The sequence below is a fragment of the Muscardinus avellanarius genome, assembly GCF_963383645.1.
Source record: "Muscardinus avellanarius genome assembly, chromosome: 8".
In the NCBI taxonomy this organism is placed as follows: Eukaryota; Metazoa; Chordata; class Mammalia; order Rodentia; family Gliridae; genus Muscardinus; species Muscardinus avellanarius.
Genome location: NC_137794.1, coordinates 81,117,139 through 81,142,571, shown reverse-complemented (window position 1 = coordinate 81,142,571; position 25,433 = coordinate 81,117,139). Strand labels below are relative to the sequence as shown.

Genomic DNA, 25,433 nt, shown 5'->3' with positions numbered 1-25,433 from the left:
CATCTATCTCTGAGATACATCCCCAGCATTATTTTATTTTATTTTTTTGAAACAAGGTTTCACTAAGTTGCCAAGGCTGGCCTCAATTCTGCAAACTTCCTATCTCACCCTCTTAAGTACTAAGATTATAGGCATGCCCCACACCACACCAGAGTGATTTTTTTTTTTTGCTTTTTGTTGTTGTTGGTATTTATTTATCTATTTATTTATGTGGTACTGGGAATCGAACCCAGGGTGTTACACCCACAAGGCCAACGCATTACCACCGAGGTACATCCCAGCCCTTCTCTTCCTCTTCTCCTCCTTATCCTTTTTTATTTATAGTTCTTTTCCCCCTTTTTGTTTTTCTGCCTTAGAAGCTCCTAGTGGCATATCTCTAAGCTCAGACATTCCTTCCTCAATCATGCCAATTCTACTAAGCAGCCCATCAACAACATTCTTTATTTATGTTCCAGCATCATTCATTGCTAGTATTTTTTAAATTTTCTCAAATTTTCTACCTGTCTGCTTACATTGACATATGTTTTTTGCATGTTCTCCATTTTATCAATTAGATGCCTTAGCATATTAATATAAATTCCTGGTCTGAAGATTACATATGCCTAATTTATCTAAGTTCAATTTAATATTTTCTCTGTATATTCAATTTGTGTTTTTACCTTTTACTTTACCTTCTCATTTTTGTCTTAGTATCTAGATATAATATACTGAGTAAAGTACCTGTGGTTAATAAAGTTTTTAATAATATGGTGGTAATGTGTGGGATGAAGATAAGGATTCTACAGTTGGATGCTTAGGTCTCATTCTTTTAGTGAGCATGCACTTTTGAATTGTGTACTTCACAAATGCTCGCCCTCACCTGTGTAGGTGGGACAGGATGGATAGAGTACTTTGTTTTTATTTTTTTATTTTTATTTTTTTGTGGTACTGGGGTTGAACCCAGGGACTTGTATACCTCCGGGCTATACTCCTAGAACTATTTTTTTTTATACTTTATTTGGAAGCAAGGTCTCACTAAGTTGCTGAGAGCCTCACTAAGTAACTGAGGCTGGCTTCGAACTTGTGTGATCCTCCAGTTTCAGCCTCCTAAGCTCTGGGATTACAAGCCTGTGCCACCACACCCAGCTTGGATAGTGAACTTTGGAGTTGGGTATTTCCCTGCCCTTAATGGAAGGCTAGGCTGGGTTGGAGTTGGGTACTGACTGTCCTTTGCTTATGTTTGTTAGGCTCTGATAACATTCTAATGTTTGCCGGGTGTGGTGGCACAGGCTTGTATATCCCGCGCTTATGAGGCAGAGACAAGAGGATCGAAGTTTCAAAGCCAGCTTTGGCTGGCTTAAGAGATCCTGTTTCCAAATAAAGTATAAAAAAATAGGTCTGGGAGTGTATCCCGGAGGTAGAAGCCCCCCACCTTGGGTTCTATCCCCAGTACCACCAAACAAACAAACAAAAAAAATTTTCAGTGTTTTAGGGACTGGAAGATTAGTTTATGTATAGCATGTCTTGTTAAGCACAAAATGATCTACTAATTTCAAAATCATTTTTTTTTTGCTCTCACCTCTACTAGAATCATGGAAAGGTGGGGGGCTTTTCTTTAATATTTACTATGAAAATCTCATAAAGCTCTTGGAAGTAAAACTCATAAAAGAATAAGGGTGTTTCTATGTGTGGGTCCCCTTGAGTTTTCAAATATTAGATTTGTTTCCTCAGAAATTCCATTAATTTATTGATTACAGTTTACAGTTCAGCTCCCCCCCCCCCCTGCCAATACTGATTCCCACAGGGATTCTTACTTGGGAGTTTCTACTGTGGTAAGTTGTGATTTTCAGCGCTTTGCTTATGTCTCCTCCTATCCACAGCATTGCTTTGCCCTTTGACCTCACTTCTCTCACAGATCTAGGAAGAGTTTTTGAGTTTTTATTTTGTTGATCTAGAAAGAATCAGTCCATTTTTAAGAATATATTTTTTCTCATTATTTTTCAGTAATTTCCCTGAAGATTAAAATTGATATCTTCATTTATTACAATCTATCTTTGACTAATTTAATTTCAATCATACTCAAAACTTGCTTCTTCTATAGCTATATTTCTTCCCAGATTCTGGTGATGTTATTGTCATAAAATTATAGTTTTATATATTGTATGCCTATCAACACAGATTTAAAATTATTCCTCATACAACTGTCTTGTAAATTGGAAAACAAAACAATATTTGCAAACAAATATGCATTTAAACTTTCTTTCATGTTGATCTTTGTAGTTGCTTTTATTGGAATTCTATTTCCTCATATGGAGTAGAGTTCCTGTTATGTGCCCTTTTGAAGGTTTCCTATTTTAGTAGTTCTTGAATGAAAAGTTTGATAGTGACAAAAATCTCTCTGCTTTTTTTTTAAAATCTAAAAGTATGCCCATTTAACCTTTGTTTTTAAAAGGATAAATTTCTTGTATAGAAAATTATTGCTGATATTCTCTCTCCCCATCCCCATCCCCAGTATCTTAGATTTGTCATCTAATGCTTTTGGGCCTCTATTGCTTGTGAAGAAAAATTATATTTATTTATATTTTTGTTAGGAATTGAACATGGAGCCTTATACCTGCTAAGCATATGCTCTACCACTGACCTACACTCCTACCTCTAAGTTTTTAATCTATTGCAAATCCTTCATATATGATGAGTCAATTTTATTTTACTGGTTTGAACAGCTTGATCATAATAGTGTTGAGAAATAGATTTCTGAATTTAGCCTGTTTGAAATATTTTGAATTTCTTGGATGTGTAGATTTTTGTGAAAACAAATTTTGGAAGTTTTGCCAGTACTATATATATAGCCTTTTGGATTTTTAAGAATGTGCTGGATCTTTTCAATATCTTAATAATGTCCTATTTAGCAGCTTTGGTTTAAGATTTGGAGTTAGCCTATTGTTTCTTCCCACCATTGCAGGCTGCTACCAAAGTGAAACAATTCTCTTTCTCATTATTTTTGCCAAATAATCTTGAGGAAAAGGTTTTTCCCATTAAATGAGTTACAAATGAGATCAATTAAAGATATCCAGCAGCCATCAGATATGTTAAATAATGACAATTTTCTAAGGTTGAGCTTGAAGAAATCTCAACCCCTTTCTTAAGACCCCCTCTCCTGTGATTTTCAGGCTACTGGTTTTGCTATGATTTTAGGCAATTGATTTTTAATGTTACCATGGAACTTGAAGGGAACAAAGATAAAAGGAGATTGGGAATATAGCAAGTTAAAATGCCATAACATATCCCATAGTTTTGTAATTCATTCATCTGGAATGTATTACAAAACTTGGGATATGTACACAATAGAATTTTATTCAGTCATAAAGAAGAATAAAATTATGTCATTCGTAGGAAAATGAATTGAACTGGAGAATATTATACTAAATGAGATCACTCACAAAAAGTAAAAAATTGAATGATTTCCCTAATATGCAGAAGCTAGGGAGAAAATGGGTCATAAAAGGGACTCTAGGCAAAGAAGGAGAAAAACTTAGATGAGTAAAAAAAAAAAAAAAAAAAAAGGATAAACTGAAGGATATGAGAGGGGGAAGAGGGAAATTCTCCAATGCACATGATGTACATTCACAAACACATCACAGTCAATCATTAAGCTCATGAGAAGAAGGTAAGGGGAGGGATTGGGGTGGTAATTGGAGGAGGGCTAAATGAGTCATGTGTGCATGTATGTCTCTACCATCCTGTACCTCATTAAAATGTATGATTACAATGCACCAGTAAAAAAAAAAAAAAAACAATAACTTAAGAAATTATGTAATTTAAGGTCACTGCAATGACAAGTACAAAACAAAGCCTCTTATTTTATGTGGCTAATACCTAAGACTGTGATATGAAATTAAAACTCATAAAATCCCAGACCATTCCATGGCATAGAGCCTTAGGGGCTCATCATGATTTGTACATCAAAGCCATAAGTAAGCCGGGCATGGTGGTGCACACTTGGCGCGTGGTGGCGCACACTTGTAATCCTCGCGCTTGGGAGGCTGAGACAGGAGGATCACACGGGTTCGAAGCCAGCCTCAGCTACTTAGTGAGGCTTTCAGCAACTTAGTGAGACAATGTTTCCAAATAAAATATTTTAAAAAAGGTCTGGGAGTATAGCCCAGAGGTAGAAAGTGTCTGGGTTCCACCCAAAGTACTACCACCAAAAATAAATAAATAAAAATAAATAAATAAATAAATAAATAAATAAAATAAAGCCATAAGTATCTGAAATCTGTGAATAAAATCCATGATTTAAATTGTTACATTTGGTCTTCACCCTGAATTTAACAAAATTGAAATGCTTATTTTTGTTTCTGCAGTGTTTTGTTAACATGCCTATAAGTATAGAAATGTGTCTATTAATGTTATCTCATGATATTAAATTTTCAAATTTGGCAATACTGATGAGAAAAAGTTTGTACAACTATAGAAAAATCTAAAGGGAGAGTACCTTATTTGGGACATGTCTTCTCTCTCACTCTAAAATATCTTCCTTTATTTCATTCTAATAAATGACTAAGAACCCTACCCCCAAAAAAATTCCATAACACTTGCTGTTCTTATGAAGATTCAGACAATTTTCTCTAATACATTTCTGCCAGTTTCAGTTCTCTGGCTAACTTCTAGAACTCTGAAAATAATAAATTCTGACACTTTTTTTTTTACAATTAGTTTTCTTATTGTTTTTATGTAGTTTCTAGAGGTCTTTGTTCTACCATTTTTGTTGACATAATCTAACCTTCTACATTTAAGTATGTAAACAAGCAAAGGCCCACAATTTCATATGATAACTTAAAAGTCTTGATGAAACCTTGGAAAAGTCATCCAGAATGATTTATTTGCAAAGAAACAAAATACACCGAAGAAGACACTGCCCCTTGAAGATATAGCAAAAAGAAAACCCAAGCCCAAACAAAAGTCAAGGAAGAAAATGTCTGTAGGAATTTGGAAAAGATACATTTAGGAAACAAAGTTGAAACTAATTATTTTGATAAAATATAAGTGAGAAATTAAATTTGAAATATATTTTGCAGGCTATAGCCTATATCATGTTTCTATGTCTGTCACCTAAAAATGTTCAAATAAGTTAAAAGAAATAAAAGCTATCATTTTAGTTTTCTATGAGAATAAACTGTTTTAGAAGCATAATTTTTTCTTTCAGAAGACAGATCTTTTAGCTGAGACTTTTATGATCCAGAAAATACACTATCCTTGCCAAACACAACGAAAATAAATCCTGATACTTGGTAGTTGATTGCATTATCCCCATAGATTGGTAAATCACATAATATTTAGTTTATCGTGAAGATCCAAATTCCTAGATTACCTCCTGGAAAGATTTATTCCTCTTTGTAGTGTCAGGAAGCATGAATAATAAATATCTCCTCCTTAGTCATGAGAAATATCCTGAAAGAAAATGTTTCAGTATATCTTGGTGATGAAACAGCCCTCCTCCTTAAAACAGCATGTTTACATTGTGTCTCTAAAGCATATGTTCAAGGAAGCCTGTAGATACATCTATAAACCACTGTTAAAATGACAAAGCTAGGTTGAAGAAATTTTTCTCTCTGAATTCTTAGTCTCTGCTCTGTGAATTACATTACTGTATAGGAATTTTGTTTCTTAAAGTAAGAGACTTTTTAAAAATGTGGAAGTAAAATTTAGAAATGGAGCATCCTCTCCTTCACTACACATTCTCCTGTCCACACTGCACATTTAAACCAGGGTCCTGAGGATGTTCCAGACTCTGCTCTAAGTACGTTTATGTATATATAGGTTATGGGTTGAATCCACATTTTATAGGTGAAAAAATCAAGTTACTGAGGAGCCAAGTAACTTTGCCTAAACTCACATAGTGTGTTTGTCAGCTTTCTGTTGCTGTGACAAAATACCTGAGAAAAAATGAGGAAGAATTTAGTCTGATTAAATCTTTCTGGCTTTAGAGGTTTCTTGGCCCCATCGCTTGGTGGACAGAATATCACTTCAGGGAGCGTGTGGTGGAGTGGAATTGCTTACTTCATTGTACTCCGGAAGAAGGAGGGGGAGAGTACGAGAGAGAGAGGGGGGGGGAGGGGGAGAGAGGGAGAGAGGGAGAGAGGGAGAGAGGGAGAGAGGTGGGAGGAAGAAGCCAGGGAACCAGTATCTTTTTTACAGACATGATCTGGTGAACTCACTTCCTTCCACTAGCTTCACCTCCCGAAAGTTTCACCTCCCCCTGCACTTCCATAGGCTGCCTAACAAACCTTTAGTGAATGGCCTTTGAGGACATGTTAGATCCAGACCATAGCAGCAAATGGTTTTGTTCAATCTATGTGAACACTACCCAGTGGAAATATAATATGTGATTTAAAATTTTCTTGTATCCACATTTATTTGTTATATATTCCTGGATGCAATTGCCTCTAAAACCCAGTAAGTCCAAGCAACTTTAGAAAACAAATGTTATCTCACATGCTTTTCTGAGAATATGAACAATTTAGGTATTAAGAAAAATAAATAACAAAGTTAGAAGTACTTCTATGTAAAATTAAGATTAAATTACTATCATTTATAAAATATATTTTTATGTCTTGTGCTAAAATATCTGATTCATTGACATATTTTAGAATTATTTTATTTGGAGAATTATATACTTTTTAGTAGGATATGCATAATATTATATTCAATGGTCATTGATTCACTGTATTTTAATCCATCATAAAAATAACTAAGCCTCTCATTTTTAACCATGTAATGACTATAGGTATATTTTTGTTGTTTGACTAAAATATCGCCTTCTCAGAGACTCTAAAAAAAATCATGGTACAAAAATGTTAACATGAATTAAGAGCTTTCTAGAGAATAATATTTGTATTTTCTATTTTTGGAGGAACTTCATTAAATGAAACAAGATAAAAGGCAGAAATTACTTCTGATTTTCATCTGGGTGTTGTGAGGAAACATGATTCGGGGGAGCACTACACAGAACTTCTAATCTTTTAGTTAACTTGCTATCCAAGGAACCAGGGGTCATTCTTCCAAATGTTCTGGGTCAACTTATCTGAAGGCACTTCCTCCCCACTGTGCTCACTTAAGAAAACAAAAACTCAGCTGTGTCTGCATACAAAATATTTTCTTAGAAAAAAGGAATAGTCTATGCAAACTATGAAAGAAAATATAAGCTAACCAATATACAAAGTAATTTCAAACATTTAAAATAATTTAGTTCTTATTTTATCAGATTTTTCTCTATACTTGAGTACAAAATCAGATTATTTTTATAGGTCCTTGGTCTTTGGATAACAGCCATGTATATTATAAAGAAGACAAATAATCTTTTTGGTTCTAAGTTAAAATAATCCTTTTTCCTACCCAGGTGCATTTTAGCATCAGACCAGAAGTCTGACAGCAAGTTCATTTAAAAACAGGCTGTTCCACAGCTGGTACTGTTCTACAAATTATCATAGTGTTAATATTTTATGTCCATCTTCTAAGACCTATTTCATCACTCTTGATTCTTACTATCACACTTACCTACATGCTCACTTCTTCAAAAGCTCTTTATGGTGTTATCCTTACTGTATTTCCAGGGAAGGACTGTCAGGAGAGCAACCAAACTTCCCTTAAATAACTGTGTGGTCAAGTCTTCAGTTCCTTGTCTCTTAACCGGGCATTGGTAGAGGCATTACTCTAGTTGCACTTTAGAACAGTTAGAGGACTGGAGATTCCACCATTGGAACACAAGTAGAATTTCCATGTAGTCCCTGACTCTATAAACCACATATATAGCAGCCACACTCATTATTAATATCTAACTGCAATGACACATTTGTTGCAATTGATAAACCAGTATTAACACATTATTATCACCCAAAGCCCATGGTTTCCATTAGGTTCACTTTTAATGTTATATAATCTAGCAATTAAAATATATATATATATATACATACATATATAATATTTAAAAATGTATAATGATCCACAATTATAATATCATGCAAAATAGTTTCACTGCCCTAAAAATCCACTGTACTCTGTCTTTATCCCTTGTCTACCCCGTAGCCTTTGATTACCACTGATTATTTTTTTTATAGTTTTACTTTTTTACAATGTCATATAGTTATAGTTAGAATAATAAGGTTAAAAGGTTAGCCTTTTAAGATTGGCTTCTTTTCTTCCAATTATGCTAATATGCATTTGGTACTTCTCTATGACTTTCCATGGCTTTGTCCGTTCTTTCTTTCTCTCTTTCTTTCTTTCTTTCTTTCTTTCTTTCTTTCTTTCTTTCTCTTTCTTCTTTCTTTCCTTCTTTCTTTCTCTTTCTCTCTCCTCTCTCTCTCTCTCTCTCTCTCTCTCTTTCTCTCTCTTTCTCTCTCTCTTTCTTTCTTTTTTGGTGCACTATAGTCTCACATAATGAGGTGGATCGTGTTGATAATGGCATATGTTCACACAGAACTTGGTGCCCCCTCACTTCCCTTTTTCCTCCCTCCCAAAACTGAGTGTCTAGGTTAACAACATTATATTCATGAATAAACCATGAATAAACCTCAGCCTTCTTCCTGCCCTACCCCTCCTTCCTGGCTTTGCTGAGTTTTCTCTTCCATCATCTGGAGTCCCTCTAGAAAGAGGATATTCTAATATGCTCAGTCATTCCTTTGAAGTGCTGCATACTATCTCATCGTCTTCATGTACCACAGTTTATTTATCCTTTCCCCTTCTGAGGTACCCCCTGATTACTGCCAAATTTTGACAATTACAAAGAAAATGTTAAAACATGTGCAGGTTTTGTGTGAACCTCTTGAACTCAAAAGTTTTGTAAAATATACTTTTATTGATGCATTGTAGTTTCATACCATCATATAGTTCAGAGTGTTAGGGACACACGTGCACACCGCACTTGCTGAGCTCCCTGCTGGTTCTCTCTGTACGCCTTCCCCTTCTCCACACTTGATATTGAGATTCACATTGATAATTGTACATAGGTATACAATGTCAATGGAACATTTTCTTCATTAGTTCCCCATCCCTCTCTCCCTAGACTATCTCCATCACTCCACTAAAGTTTCTCCCGTATTATCTAAAGTCCCAGTTTCTGCATATGAGAGAAAATATATGGTCGACCCTTCACTTTCTGTAACTGGCTAATTTTACCTAATATAATGTTCTCCAGGTCCCTTCATTTTTCTTGTAAAATTTAGTTCTTTATTGTTAAGTAGAATTCTATTCTGTGTAAGTCTCATAATTTTGTAATTCATTCATCTGTTGATGGGTACCAAAGTTTGTTCCATGATTTTGCTATTGTGAATTGTGTTGCTATATTCTGATTTTAGTCTTTTTGAAAAGATACCCAGGAGTGCTATAGCTGGGTCATATGGTGGATCCATTGTTTTTTTTCTTTTCTTTTTTTTTTTTTTGCGGTACTGGGAAAAGACTCTCCACACATCTTCATAGTGACTTCACATATTTGCAATCTCACCAACAATGTAGAAGAGTTCTATTTCTATTTCCCCATATCTTCATGACCATTTATTGTTGTCTGACTTCTTGATGTTTGTCATTCTAATTGGGATTAGATGGAATCTTGGTGTGCTTTTGATTTGCATTTCCCTGATTGCTAATCACAGTGAGCATTTTTTTTGTGTGTGTGTGTGGGTGGGTCTGGGGGTGGAACCCAGGGGCATTTGACCTCTGAGCTACACCCCCCTGCCCTATTTTTTATGCTTATTTTGAAACCGGTCTCACTGAGTTGTAGAGGGCCTCACTAAGTAGCTGAGGCTGTCCATGAACCGCGATCCTCCGGTCTCGGGCTCCCGAATGCTGGGATTACAAGCGTCGCCACCACGCCCGGCGTGAACATTTTTTTTTCATAGACTTATTGGTTATTTTTATTTCTACTTTATTCTCTCTATTTAATTCAATTGACCATTTGTTTATTGAGTTATTTGGGTATTTTTAGTGTTAAGTCTTTTAAGTTCTTTGTATATTCTAGATATTAGTCCTCTATTAGAGGAGTAGATGGAAGAGCTCTCCAATTCTTGGGCTCTCGGTTTAGACTCTTAATAGTTTTCTTTGCTATGTAGAAACTTCATTTGATTCCGTCTCAGTTTTTAATTCTTGTTTTATTTTTCTGATCTTTGGCAGTCTTAGAAACTTTTAACATTTAAAAGTTATAAAATATATCAAATTTACCCAGTTTTACAAGTAACACATGCATTTTATAGAACATTAGAAAATGGAAAAAATGTAGAAAAATTAAGAGAAGCTCACTGTGTGACTCCAAAAGAACCACCTAGCATTGACATTTGGAACTTTTTCCCATTGTATTCTAGTACAATTTACATCCACACACACACATAGAGAGATGATTTAACATGATGGGTAAAAATCCTTATTTCTGAAGACTTGAATGTGCTATTAAATATTCTTCAAAGCATGATTTTTATATTCAACATCTCTCATATACATATTATACAATGTATCAAATATACCCCGAATATGGTTATTGATACAATTTGGGCTATGATGAATAGCTATTCAACTGTGTTGAACTCAAGGGATTAAATCCAGGGACATTCTACCTCTGAGCTATACCCTTAGTCCTACTTTTTACATTTTTATTTTGAAACAGTGTCTCACTAGATTGACAAGTCTCACTACTTGCTGAGGCTGTCCTTGAAACTGTGATCCTCCTAGCTCAGCCTCCCAAGTATTAGAAGCATGTACTACCATATCTTGCTGAACCTAGGGATATTCTACCTTTGAGCTATACTCTTGGCTCCATTTTTTTTTCACACTAGGGATTGAACCCCAGAGACATTCTACCTTGGAGCTATACCCCCAGACCTATTTGCTTTTTATTTTGAATCAGGGTCTCACTAAGTTGAGGAGGGCCTAAATAGCTGAGGTTGGCAGCAAACTTGCAATCTTCCTGTCTCAGCCTCCCAAGTACTGGGATTATAGGTGTGTATCACCATGCGCAGCTAATCCTTTTAATTAAAACTTTATCTGTATGCTATTGTACATTTCATGCACCTGAATTGTTGGTTCAGAAATAAAAATGTTTTAAAAAAATTATATATCTATACACATATACATATATATGTCATTAAGTCACATTTTATAAAGACTCTGCAAATTGCATATCAACTAGAAACATTCAAGGAGCCAATCCAACTGCTTTTTTGAGGCAGTGATTTAACAGTTCATCTCTCCCACTTTACATATTTTAAGCTAACAGATTTATTGGAATATAATTTACATGTAATAAAATTCACCTCTTTAAAGTAAACGATTCTATGATGTTCAATAGTCTGGGTCAACTTTTTAGCAACAAAAAATTTAAAATGAAGCCGGGAGTGGTGGCGCACGCTTGTAATCCCCGCGCTTGGGAGGCAGAGACAGGAGGATTGTGCTGGTTCGAAGCCAGCCTCGCTGGCTTAATAGACTCTGTTTCCACATAAAAATGTTAAAAAATAGGTCTGGGAGTGTAGCCCGTGGTAGTGTATCCCAGAGGTAGAAGGGCTTCCAGGAACCCCAGTACCAAAAAAAAACAAAAAACAAACAAACAAAAAATTTTAAATGATTAGAATTTTGGGATAAACAAGGCTTGATGCCCCTGAGACAGAGGGCTTCAACTGGTCTGCAGTGCACTGGACCAGACAAAGCCCATGCTGCTCTCATGAGGGTGTTTGCTTTTACTTAATATTATTTTACGATTTTGAGTAAGTAGTGCCAGCAGTGAGCATATTTGAAAATATTTAGAAATTAGATGATAATCATGATTTGCAGAGTAAAAATATTCAGAAAAATCAATAAAATAAAATAAAATTTGAAACTTTTTACAACTAATAAACAAGTGTGATAAGATAGCAGGATAGCGCCGGACATGGTGGTGCAGGCTTGTAATCCCCACACTTGGGAGGCGGAGACAGGAGGATTACGCTGGTTCGGAGCCAGCCTCACTAGTTTAAGAGACCCTGTTTCCAAAATAAAAAAATATAAAATAGGTCTGGGAGTGTAGCCCGGAGGTAGAGGGTTTCCAGGAACACCAGTACCACAAACAAAACAAAACAAAACAGAAAAAGATAGCACATAAAGACAAATACATAAAAATGTGTATTTAAACAAATATGTATTTGTATGAAGGAATATATCCAAGTCATAACTTCTCATAACACTTCAGTGTGTGTAAAGATTACATATTTACTTAAAATATTGTAAAAGTTTATTAAAAGTAAAAAGATTAAGCCACTTGTAGTGGTGCACACCTGTAATCCCAGTACTTGGGAGGTTGAAACAGGAGGATCTCGGATTCAAGGCCAGCCTCAGGCACTTAGTGAGACACTCAGCAACTTAGTGAGACCATTTTTATAAATAAATAAACAAATGAATAGACTGGGGGTGTGACTTGGAGATAGAATACCCATGGATTCAATTCCCAGCACCAAAAAATAAAACAAAATTAAGAAGAAATATTGATTGTGTCATAAAACTAAATATTATATATATATATGTAGATATTTTTAATTAATTAATAATCTTAATACAATGCTAAACATAATTTCCATCTCATTAAAGTGATTACTGCAATGTTTGTACTCAGAAAAATAATTCTTTATTTTTTAAATTTAAAAAATTTTTTTTGTGGTACTGTGGTTCCTGGTAACCCTTCTACCTTTGGGCTACACTCCCAGACCTATTTTATATTTTTTATTTGGAAACAGGGTCTCTTAAGCCATAGAGGCTGGCTTTGAACCAGTGCAATCCTCCTCTCTCTGCCTCCCAAGCGCAGGGATTACAAGCCTGCGCCACTACACCCGGCTCAGGAAAATAATTCTAATGTTCATTAAGAGACTAAGCAGACAAAAATAATCAACAAAGGTTAAAATAATAAAACAATGAATGAGTACTTGTCCTGCAAATATTAAAAGTTGACATAAATTTATAACAAATGATACTGTCTAATACCAAAAATATGATGTTGAATCAATAAATTACTTTAATACTAGCAAAACTAGTCATAATAGAAACATCAGACTAATGCTTTGAATTGGATACTTTAGTGCCCCCACTCTTAGGCATTCATTTTTGCTTTGAAATAAATTCTATTATAAAATATTACTTTTTATTTTATAGAAGTCGATACTACACATACGAGTTTAAAGAAAGAATTATTTAATTGATTGTTACAAGTAGAGTTATAAATTTAAAAATAGTAGATAGAATTGGATCATCAACCTTAGATAGCAAAAGAAATTTGAAATGTATTAAAAATATGTATTTCAAATAAAAAATCTTATATCTGCACCTTAAACAACTTTCAGATTATAAACATAATGAAAAACCATCAATAATATATTTAATTACATACAATAGAATAATACAACTTGCTTTGCCTCAGAAAGTGAAAAAAGGAGAAAAATCTAATATCAAAGTATAGAAAATGACTCAATTTATTTATTTATTCATTTATTTATTTATTTATTTATTTTTGGTGGTACTGGGGTTCCTGGAAGCCCTTGGTACTGGGGTTCCTGGAAGCCCTTCTACCTCCGGGCTACACTCCCAGACCTATTTTATATTTTTGAAACAGGGTCTCTTACTCCAGCACGGCTGGCTTCGAACCTGCGCGATCCTCCTGTCTCCGCCTCCCAAGCGCGGGGATTACAAGCGTGCGCCACCATGCCTGGCGAAAATGACTCAATTTAAAAAGGACCAGATATGAAATGCAAAACAAAAAGGTCAATAGAAATCTAGAAGAACACTAACTGGGAAATGAACAAAAGATAAAAGAAATTGAAATGCAAAAATTAGTTTGGGATAATTAATATAAATAATTAATGTAAATACAGTAATGAAAACTTTTCTGTTTTAGTCAGCTAAGATTTTTCATTATAATCATAAAGTTAATCTTTTATTGGTACATTTTAGTCACCCATCATAATGTAGATCACGTTGACTGTGACATATATTCACACAGTACAAGTGTCCAGATTGACAACGGACATGTGGATATGACATTAATTAATTAATGGAACATTATTTAATTATTGGAAATTAATTAACCAATAGAAATGCAGTGGCATCTTCAGTAATGAACCTCAGCCTTCTTCCTCCCCTCCCCTTCCTCCCTGGCTCCACCGAGGATCTCCTCCATTATCTGGAGTCTCTCTGGTATCCCAAATACTCCCTAGCTGGAGCATATTAGAGAAAACATATGTCCCTTCTCTTTCTGTGCTTGGCTAATCTCACTTAATATGATGTTCTCCAGGTTTTTCCATCTTCTTACGAATGGCATAATTTTGTTCTTTTTTATTGCTGAGTAGAATTCTATTGTGTGTATTTCCTCTAATTTTGTAATCCATATTGTGAATAGATTGATTGGCCCTTCTGAAAATAGATTTGATGTATTTCAAGTACCATCTGCCAGTTAATTAGAAAATTTGTATTTTATGTATGTGTAGATGTCGCCGACTAATCTCAGTTGGGTCGTTATTGTCAGCTCCCGGTCAAATCCTCAGAAAGAAGGGGCAAAAGGCAGGTGGAGTTCTGCAGAAACTTATCTGCAGCAATTCTTTCCCCTCTATGAATTCCCTAAGTTTTTAGGTACGGCGCTTGGGGAAGAATCTGAGGTGGACAAAGGCTTCTTGAGCCAATGACAATTTATTACAGGAACCCAGAGAAAATTTATACCCTTCACCAGTGAGATTAATAATAGGAGAAAAAAAAAAGGGAAGGGGGGCAATCACAGCAAAACAATAGTAAATTACATATAAACAAAGTAAATGACTAGTCCAGCATTTAGGAGATAAGCTCCAGATCTTTCTTCCGATATTGCAGCAGGGCAGGTCCAAAGGTAAATTCCAAAGGCAATACAGGCACGCCCAAGGCCCAGGGCTTGGAGAATACGCCTTCTCATGGAATCTTCTTTTGCTTTCTTTTTTGAAGTTTCCATCTATATCCATATGACAAGCATGGGGAGCTGTGGCGGTCCAGGGAGATGCGATGGGAGTCTCTCAGATCTCATCCGCTTTGCCTTCTGAAGTCTGAAAGCTTACAAAAACTCACAACACAGCTTGGCAAATAAGACACCACAAACAACACCATGAAGTTCTTGGATTTAGTTGTCAGATGTATTTCCTTAACTGCCCCTATCACAAACCCTCTGCAACCTGCTTCTAACTCTCTAATTCCTTTCTTTCTCAGTCGGGACATTCTTATGATAAGCTCTTCTTCATGAAAAAGTGCTTTCTTACTCTTACGGTATTTCCTTTCCTTCATACATATATATTTAGAATATCTGTCCTTTATTTTGTCATTTTCATTTCTAGCCATGCGGCATTCTCCCTGTCTCGGGAACGCTCACACTGGGCGTAAAGGTCAACAATCTTTCTCCTTGGCTCTATTGTATTTTGGCAACTAAGTTGTTCATCAACTAAATTGCTTCGAAGTCACACACAAAATTTTATCTTCTCTGTCTCTAGGCAGGATCTCAAGGGTAAACAAAGTTTCCTTAAACTGAGCTATCGGTTACCGGAGTTAATAGCTTAACCTAGTGATAGGAGTGAGGATCGGAGACCCTTTGTGATTGCTGCAGCTGGAATGCTTATCACAGCATCTGAGTTCTGGCCAGTTTTTTCCTTACTATTGAGCAAAGCCAAGGACGTTTAGACAAATTATTAGAGAGTTTATTTCCACGGACTCAATTTCTATTTGTAGTCCTAATTTCACATCACTGGAGCAATTCGTGTAGAAAGTTAAAGGAAATATTAATAGTCATGAAGGGTAAAAGTGGGGGATATTTTGGCCAGAGACGATACCTCTTTCTCGGGGCTTTTTGCCGATTAACTATGTGGAGTGGGGGGTCTCAACACATAGATGCCGAGGCAGCAGGATGTCTTGGCATGTAGAGTTAAAGATTGATGGTAGGATATACTTGTGTCTTGGTTCTGCCACCCTGCAACCCACACTCTGCTGAAGTGTCTTTGTGAGGCTTACTAAGACTGCAACTCAGTGCTTCTCCATATCCGAGTGAAATCAAAGAAATAACCTTTTAGAATTATATGTAATAGCAAAATAATTAGACTTAAGTATCCAAAAATGCAGAAAACAATAAAGTCATGATACATCGGTTACAGCATTTTATTCAGGTAATTATATTAGAGAAAAATATTTTATTTTATTTTTATTTTTTATTTTTGGTGGTACTGGGGGTGGAACCCAGGGGCTTTCTACCTCCGGGTTATACTCCCAGACCATTTTTTAAAATATTTTATTTGGAAACAGGGTCTCACTAAGTTGCTGAGAGCCTCACTAAGTAGTTGAGGCTGGTTTCGAACCTGTGCGATCCTCCTGTCTCAGCCTCCCAAGCGTGGGGATTACAAGTGTGCACCACCACGCCCAGCTAATAAAGAGAGAAAAATATTTTAAAACATGACATTTAGTCATGGTTTATTGTTATATCAGTTGAGTAGGAATCAAATGAATGTTATTTTGTAGCATTTCAGTAATTTCAGTGTTTGTAAAAACTCTTTTTTAATCTGTGTTCATACCATGATTAAAAGAAAGAAAAACTCTAAACATTTAAGAGACTATTTCTGTCTAGCAAGAGTACAAGTGATTTATTTTGAATTTACCAAATTTTTACAGAGAATATATATGCATATATACATACATATATACTACCATTCTGTACACAACTAAAAATTTAGACTGAGTAAACCTGATATGTGTCATTGACTCAGCTTATCAATTTTCACATCTATGGAGTTAGAAAAACATTAGTATTATTTATCTGATAAAATTCTTCAAAGACTTAAAATAAATGATGTGATCATTAAGCGCTAACTAAAAACCTTGGTATGGAGCAAGTGCCATATGATTGTTATTATTATTACATTTAAAAAATTTGGAGAGGTTTCTGTTTCATGAAACTAAGTTTGAGCAGGCCTCTAAGTTCTAAGCTCTGTCCTTACATTGAAAGTAATGTCTTTTTCTTTTACTTTTTTTGTGGTACTGGAGATGGAACCTAGGGACATAGAAATGTTCTACCACTTAGATACATCCTCAGCCCTTTTTACTTTTTTGTTTTGAAATAATGTCTCCCTAAATGACCTTGTGCTGGCCTTGAACCTGCAATTCTCCTATCTCAGCTTCCAAGTACTGGGATTCCAGGTGTGTGCCACCACACCTGGCGTTCTTTCTGGGATTTTGAAGTAGCTGATGTATTTTTTGTAGTTTTTGATGATGTAGCAAGTTTTCTCTTTCTATCATTTTCTGTATCTTGTGAATACCTCATTGGAAAGTGGGAGAGACCTGTGCTTAGAGCTAGAAGGCTGCCAATTTTGAAACCTCTTAATTAGAAACAAAGCACAGAAAAGTCCAATTTGTTTATCTCCAGTGTCTAAAGTGATCACAGCAGCAAGTCCACTCCCTCTGGTCTTTTCTGGAAGCTACCATCAGGGCCAGCCTCTGAATGGCTCGCGGCTGTCCCATATGAATTACCTGCTCCTGATGCACTTGGAAGAGTCTCATCTCACACCTGCTGTGCTGCTCCTGCTGCCAGGTCAGGTTATGGCGAGAGGACCCTCAAGGGGCCAGCCTGTGCCTTCCACCTCCTTTGGGGGCAGGGGGGAGGTGGCCATAGTCTGGCCAGTTGGGCTCTTAGCCCAGTGCTGATTGTAGGTGGCATTTTCAAATTCATGTTATTGGAGTTCATTTTTGTCACCTAGGATATAGCACCCAAAAGACATGCTTAGAGAAAAAAAATCTTTTGCTATGCTGGGGAATTTAGAAGGAAAAAAAATATTCAGTTTTCTTTATTGTGAAAATCAAATCTATTTAAATCATGAGCCCTAAAATCTATTTAAAACTTATGGTTACATTGGAAAATTATACCTCTTCCTAATTTGAATTTAATGTAAACTGATTTTTAATTGCTTTGTATAACCACGGGTAACAGAGCTTTTTCTTGAACACTGAATGGCAAAAATCAGCAAATATGTCAGACAAAAAGCTCAACACTACAAGGAAACACCACAGCATATGTTGACGGTTATAAAAGAATTGCTGCTGTTTTCACCCTTCACACCAGAATAATTTTTTCAATATTTACCTCCCATGTGTAGAGAGGGAAACATATGGGGCTTTACATAATCATAAGCGTAAACAGGTGGCTACTTAGGTACATTTAATTTGCAGGCAACATCAATACTGAACAACACAATCAGCTCCACATGGCTCCCAAACTCTTTCTACTAATATTCCATTAGAAAATTAAGATCATTAAACTGGAGGGAGGGGACATTCCTCCCTCCATTATCTTCAACTACCTTTCAGAGTCATGAATAAAACCCTTTTTCAAAAATTCCTTGACCTTTTGCTGTTTTTTTTTTTTTTTTTTTTTTTTTTGTTCAAGGCAACCTCAGAAACTGCCTAGAATCTATACCTGGTGAATAACTACAAGCAGTACAATTGGCATTCAAAATGTGCTTACATCTTTTGTTTTCCCTATCCAGTAATCTATTCATTATCAGCATAAAATTATAGGGGTTACATTTTAAGAAGTTTATCAAAGCAGGGGTCCGACTCTCTCCTGAAAGCAACCTGCAAACATTTCTCTAAAGGCAGGCTACCTGAAGAGGTCGCCTGAGGCACACTTCATTTTCAGACCCTCTGGCAAAGTCTGTGGAAATAAATGATCCTTGCTGAGGGGATTTGCTCCACGTGTGTCAGAGGTGAGCAGGAGATTGTATATATTTGGTTTCTTCTCATTTGACCTAGACTGGAATAGTACATTCTATTTGGCACCAAACTCCTAGTGGCATGATTTCTGACTTGCAACTGTCCTTCAATAGCTTAAAATTCCAAAGTGAAAGAAAATGAGGAGAAATAATAATCATTATTTTCTTTCATTCTGTTTTGAGATGCTTACCATGTGTTAAGACTGCCTAAGCATGTCTCATGTATTAACTCATAATACATGAGTATAATTAATCATCATAATGATTTCATGAGACAGGTGATAAACTATTTTATTTTATTTTTTTGGTTGGGGTTGAAACCTAGGGGCTGTCTACCTCCGGGCTATACTCCCAGACCTATTTTATATTTAATTGGAAACAGGGTCTCACTAAGTTGCTGAGAGCCTCACTCAGTAGCTGAGGCTGGCTTCAAACCTGTGCGATCCTCCTGTCTCAGCCTCCCAAGTGCAGGGATTACAAGCGTGCGCCACCACGCCTGGCTCTATTTTTTAGAAAAGGAAACTGTAGCTCTGAAAGTTTAGTTCTTCAGCTTATATAGCGAATTAAGGGCAGATCCCAGAGTAGAAACCCAATCCATGAGAAGGGATGATCTCGACTCTTAACCCCTCCACTCTACCGTGGCCACAGTTGTGTTCTCCTTACCCTGGAAATTCCACTGTGCCGAGTCTCCTAGGGCCAGCAGTAGTGAATCTGTAGTATTTTGAAGATCTTCCTAACAAGCCTAGTGAGAGTTTTGGGGGTGCCTAAGGTCTGTGGAGGTTCTTTCCAGCCCCGATACTTTCGTATATCTTTCCGTATCAAGAGGGGCAGAACTCTGCAGAACTGGGAAAAGTCCCTGAGCCCTGTTCTCAACAAGGCTGATGAGAAGGATGGAGCAGTCTCTCTCCTCCTAGGCCCATTCTTCATTCTCATTGCCTGGGTGTAAGAGAGATTTAACATGCACAAGTGTGTCTGGCACAGTTATGAGTAAGCTATGAGAATAGCAGAGCTTTAGGCATAGATATCAAGTTATATGACCTGATTTCAAGAGCTGACATTACTAATGTGCATGATTTGCTAAACATCCCAAGCATGTTAGATACTATGGTCACTCCTTTCAAAGAGCTTAGTAAGACCCTGTCTCAAATAAAAAATAAAAAGAACTGGGGGCCGGGTGAGGTGTCACACGCTTGTAATCCCCGCCCTTGGGAGGCAGAGACAGGAGGATCGCGCAGGTTTGAAGCCAGCCGCACGCGCTGGCTTAAGAGACCCTGTTTCCAAATAAAAATGTAAAAATAGGTCTGGGAGTGTACCCTGGAGGTAGAAGGGCTTCCAGGAACCCCAGTACCACCAAAAAAAAAAAAAAAAACTGGGGGTGTATGCTCATTGGTAGAATCCACAGAACTGCTAAACATATTTAATAGCTATTCTAGACAATTATTATTTAATTACTGTAAAGAGATTGAACACAGGGATTCGACAGTCAATTCCCCCCTCCTCTCTCGCATGTGCGCGCGCGCGCACACACACACACACACACACACACACACACACACACACACTATTCTGTGTGCATTTATTTGTGTGTATTTGATCTAGGGTCACCCATATCTCAAAGGTTAGTTTTTTATGATAGTGAACATAAATGCAAATTTTGAAAATTTTGAGGTGTTAAAGGAGTTTCAGCCAATATTCATATTTTTATTAGAATAGAGTATTTTTGTTTTACTTCATAATGTAGGTAAAGAAAACCTTAGGTTAGAGTGGAAATATCAGCTCTATCATTTTTTGGTATTGTTCACTTGTGTTTGCATTAGTATTATTTTCAAGACGTAGTTTCTTTGCAGGAAATGCGTAAAAGCATTTATCCATTTTATGAGCATTATTTAAAACCTCCAACAATAAATTGTGGAAACCTGCTTGCACTTGGCTGGTGAACTGAAGCACATTGAAGCTGTATGAAGCCGGGCGTGGTGGCGCATGCTAGTAATCCCAGCATTTGGGAGGCTGAGACTAGAGGATTGTGGTTCGCAGATAGCCTCAGCTACTTAGTGAGACCCTCTGCAACTCAATGAGACCTGGTTTCAAAATACAGAATAAAAATAGGACAGGGGGTGTAGCTTGGAGGTCGAATGCCCCTGGGTTCCATCCCCGGACCCACAAAATAAAAAAAATTAAAAAAGGAACTGTATGGACTTGTGTGGGCAGCACTGTCCACCCTTTGCCTGATGCAATTCTCAGGCCTTCCTCTTAGAGTTCACCTATAGTTAGGAGAATGTGATCTCCTGACCCTGGCACCCAGGAGACAAATGCCAATCATGTCTTAAATATTAGTGATATTCATGTCCTTATGTTATATTTTAAATATTCAGTGTTTTTCTTCACCCAAAGGGAGAGTGAACACCACCTTGGAGCCATCCCCATTAGCCTGTGAAAGGCTGGATGGTCAGTTTATGATTTGCAATGCTAATGAATGGTTGAAATCTATAAGTTTATAATTAAGCCCTTGAGCTCTGGGGGCACAAAAACCTATTCTGTCTCTTATGATATTGGGTTGACAGAGAATGTACCACATTTCTTAAAACTTCATGTCCTTATTTGTGAAAGGTTCATGTCTAATAATATAAACTATCTCATATTGCTATATATAAATATTTTTTTGGTGGTACTGGGGTTCCTGGAAGCCCTTCTACCTCCGGGCTACACTCCCAGACCTATTTTTGCATTTTTATTTGGAAACAGGGTCTCCTAAGCCAGCGCACGCAGCTGGCTTTGAACCTGCGCGATCCTCCTGTCTCTGTCTCCCAAGCGCGGGGATTACAAGCGTGTGCCACCACGCCCGGCATTCATATTGCTATTTTAGAAATGCAATTGTAGCCTGGCATAGTGGTGCCTGCTTATAATTCTAGTACATGTGCAGCTGAAACAGGAGGATTTAGAGGTTCGTGGCCAGCCTCAGCTACTTGGTAAAGCCCTCTGCAACTTAGTGAAATCATATTTAAAAATAAAAAATCAAGCTGGTGGTGAAGTTTGGAGGTAAAATGCCCTAGGTTAAATACCCAGTACTGAAAAAACAACAACAAAAAATCATACATATAAATTTCCAGCACATGCTAAGATCCTAATGTTTTAATAATCTTGATTTTGGTACTATGGGAAGAGAATGATAATTGGTAGGTGAAATTCACTCCAAGAATACTTATATTTGAGATGGAAGACATAGATTTGGTTGAAGCTGGGAAAACAGGCTAGGGGGAAGACTAAGAAAAAAAAGATTGTGAAATTTTCACAATGATCTTATGCTATGTATGTTTTATTGTGATATATTGTTAGGAGATTTTATTTTAAAAATTACTCTCTTTTGGGGTGGAAATTGATGAGGGAGAAAGAAAAAGAAGAAATCTGGTGAGTGTATATTGTGCTTAGTGAAATAGAAAATGATTCTTGTTCTTTGGGGTTTTTGGTGGTGGTGGGGGGGAGCTGATCTATGCATAGAGAAGCCAGTGGTGAGGCTGACAGAATGAACATGTGGTTCTGTGAGCAACATCTTTCTAAGTCATATGTAACAGAGAGGCAGCTTGACTTGGTAGCAAAAAGCAATATTTGGACATCAAAGCTCTGAGTTGAGATTTTCAAGCCATGATTACCAGCTGTAAAAATCATGACCATTTCCCCATTTCCCAATAAAACATTTGCTCTACTGACCTCAAAATATTATTGTGAAGATAAGTAAATTATTCATATAAAAATTTTGTTCAAGCTCATAAATTTCTAAACACATTTATTACTTTTATTATTAATAAAAATAATTGCAAGTCATTAAGAATTAATTAAAAAGTATAAAATCCACATACCTAAGATTCAGGAAAAAATTTAAAACTAAATTAACTTATTAACTAATTTTCAATAATTTAATTTATTGCTTTTAGTTATGATTTGTATTTCATGTAATATGTTCATTATGAACATTTTTTTCTGTTTTAAAATAAACAATAAAATTAATTTTAATAGCTAATACTCCAAAGTGGAAATAAAAATCTATTTTCTTGATTCTTTATAAATTAATTTATGAATATTTATATTGGTTTATTTTGTAATAATTCTCATGGTCACTCATCTCCTGGAATGTGTTTTATTTCTCATTGAAATCATTTACCCTGCTATTAAACTGTTATACTCTTTGTGAAAACGAAGAAGCAGGGATTGGTCAAATTTAGAGCTTATTAGTCTTGGTAGTTGGCACTTAAGCTAATATTCAATCTCCTTCATTATTAAATTAAATTTTTAATATGACCTTTTGTTTAAAAAAAAAGAATTTTCCGTAGTTTACATGGTGTTCAGTGGCTGTGTATAAAGAGGTACTCTGGATTTGTTACAGCAGTATAGGAAGATATGAGAATCAAATATTTTCCCTATATTCCTTCATTTAATATGCTAGCTAGTATACTACATCATATTTAAAAAGAAGCATGTAAATTCATAGGTATATTTTTCTTGCAATAGAGACATCCAACAAGAGAGCACTGAAGGGTGTGATTAACTTGAAATAATAGTGGCCCTTAGCGTTTCAGGCTGTTTCTACTTCATATTTTAGGTCTGTTACTACCTTAGGTGAACTCTATTCTCCAAGAAAGATGACACTGAATTAATTATTCTATGACTTATGTCATCAGTATCACTAGGATAGAAATAAAACTATGTGTCTACCTTTTATGAAATTCTGGGTAGCTATCTTTAAAAACCTATTTTCCCCAAACCGCTGAATTTTCTATACTCTGATCATGATTATGGTCTGTTAGAAATAAATCTTCTCACATTGATAAATGATATTAAAGATGTATGTGTACACACACACACACACACACACACACACACACACACACACACCACATAAATTCATTTACTGTGGTGAATTTAAGAATATTATTTATTGGATTTTCCCTGACATAAGGCATAATAAAATAAGCTGTTTCCAAGTAAATATTTTTTTCATGAAATGATGAAAACTTTTAAATTTCTACAGGTTTTCAGGATTGACTTTTACATGTTACCTTACTTATTTGCTATTAGGATTATGTTACTTATAAATTATTCTGGAAGTTTATGTTTAAAAGTAACCAAATTTCCTTTTCGTCACATCAAAAAAAATAGACTTTTGTGTGTGGTGCTAGGGATTAAACTCAGGAGCATTCTACCTCAGAGCTACATCCCCAGCTCTATTTTATTTTTTATTTGGAAACAGGGCTTCACTAAGTTGCCAAGAGCCTAAGTTGCTGAGGCTGGCCCTGAATTTGTGATCCTTTGGTCACAGCTTCCCAAGTACTGGGACTATAGGCATGTGTCACCATACCTAGTGAGCAAAAACAAACTTTAAAAAATAGCTGATCAGAGAAAAAGTCTTTGCACAGTAATTCTAAAAATACATGGAGATAATATTACTTGGTTTGTGAAAAATTTGATGTATAGATTTAATTGGAATATATTTGTTGACTAGACTAATAAATGATTTCTCCAATCTATGTCATTACAGTAAATTTTAAAATATATTCTCCTTATGCTAATATATATTATATATATAATATGTATATGTATATGTGTGTGTGTGTGTGTGTGTGTGTGTGTGTGTAATGACTTCTATTTTTTGTTGGGGAAGGCATTAACTAACTTTTTCTTTAGTCTCTATTTTTCTTCAATTTATCAAAATAAATTTAGTAAATACATTTCTGAAAGTGATGCAAAGCAGATTTGCTCACAAGTGAAAATGAAGTAATTTCAATAGGAGAACTTCTTAAATATGCAACCACAAAAGCTACATTTCTCAACAGTACACACTTATAGTAGTGATCATGTTGATAATATTAGAGAAAATTTTAATAGTGAAATTAATAAAATAGAAATTAATGCAATAATCAAAACAATAAAATTTTTAAATGATTAGGTTAAAGTTATTATAAAAAAGAATCATATGCAGCCAAGAGTATTCAATCCAAAGTAATGATCTAACCTGAAATTTTTCAAAGAGGGTTATGAGGAAAAGTGATACAAGTGTGATATATCATGTTATGATTTATTAATGTGTGTTTTCCCTAAGGGTTTTATAATAATAAATTTGGGAAATGTATCATGTTATATTTCCCTCTTGAGAATTGCAGTGAATCAAACATTTGTGGAAAATCTCATATTAATTGGAATTATGTAGAGATTTTTTATTATGGTAAGATACTTCAAAATAACATATTTTATGACTTTAAAGTGTACAATTCAGTGGCATTCAATACATTCACAACAGTGTACAACTATCACATTATCTTTCAGTGGAATAGCTTTTCAGTCACTAATTTTATCGTAAATTAGTTTCCTTCTGGAATACCTTTTAAGTTTGGTGTGTCTAAAGAATATATTTATGGAAAAGCTAACCTAGTTTGCTTTCCTTTTTTAAAAATTAAAAGTAAAACAAAGTGATCTTAAGAGATAAATGCCCTGCTTGAGATCCCACTAGCAGTGAAGACAGCACCAGTATCTCATCCAGATTTCCCATTTCCAAGAAGATATTATTCTTGTCTCAAGGTGTTTTTCTCTTTAAAAAAAAAAAACAAGTAAACATTTTTATTGCCTGATCTGATGATCCAGTAAGCTACAAAAAGTATCTCAACATTTTACCTGCACTTCGTTTGATGACTCTTGTGATTT

The 25,433-nt window shown here is 35.6% G+C and overlaps 1 protein-coding gene across 1 annotated transcript in view; it reads left to right on the top strand.

Moving 5' to 3' along the window:
• THEMIS (thymocyte selection associated) overlaps positions 1-25,433 on the top strand; it is a gene marked incomplete at its 3' end in the record, with an annotated part of 200,316 nt that overhangs the window by 55,982 nt on the left and 118,901 nt on the right. The gene's annotated exons all lie outside the window — the stretch shown is intronic.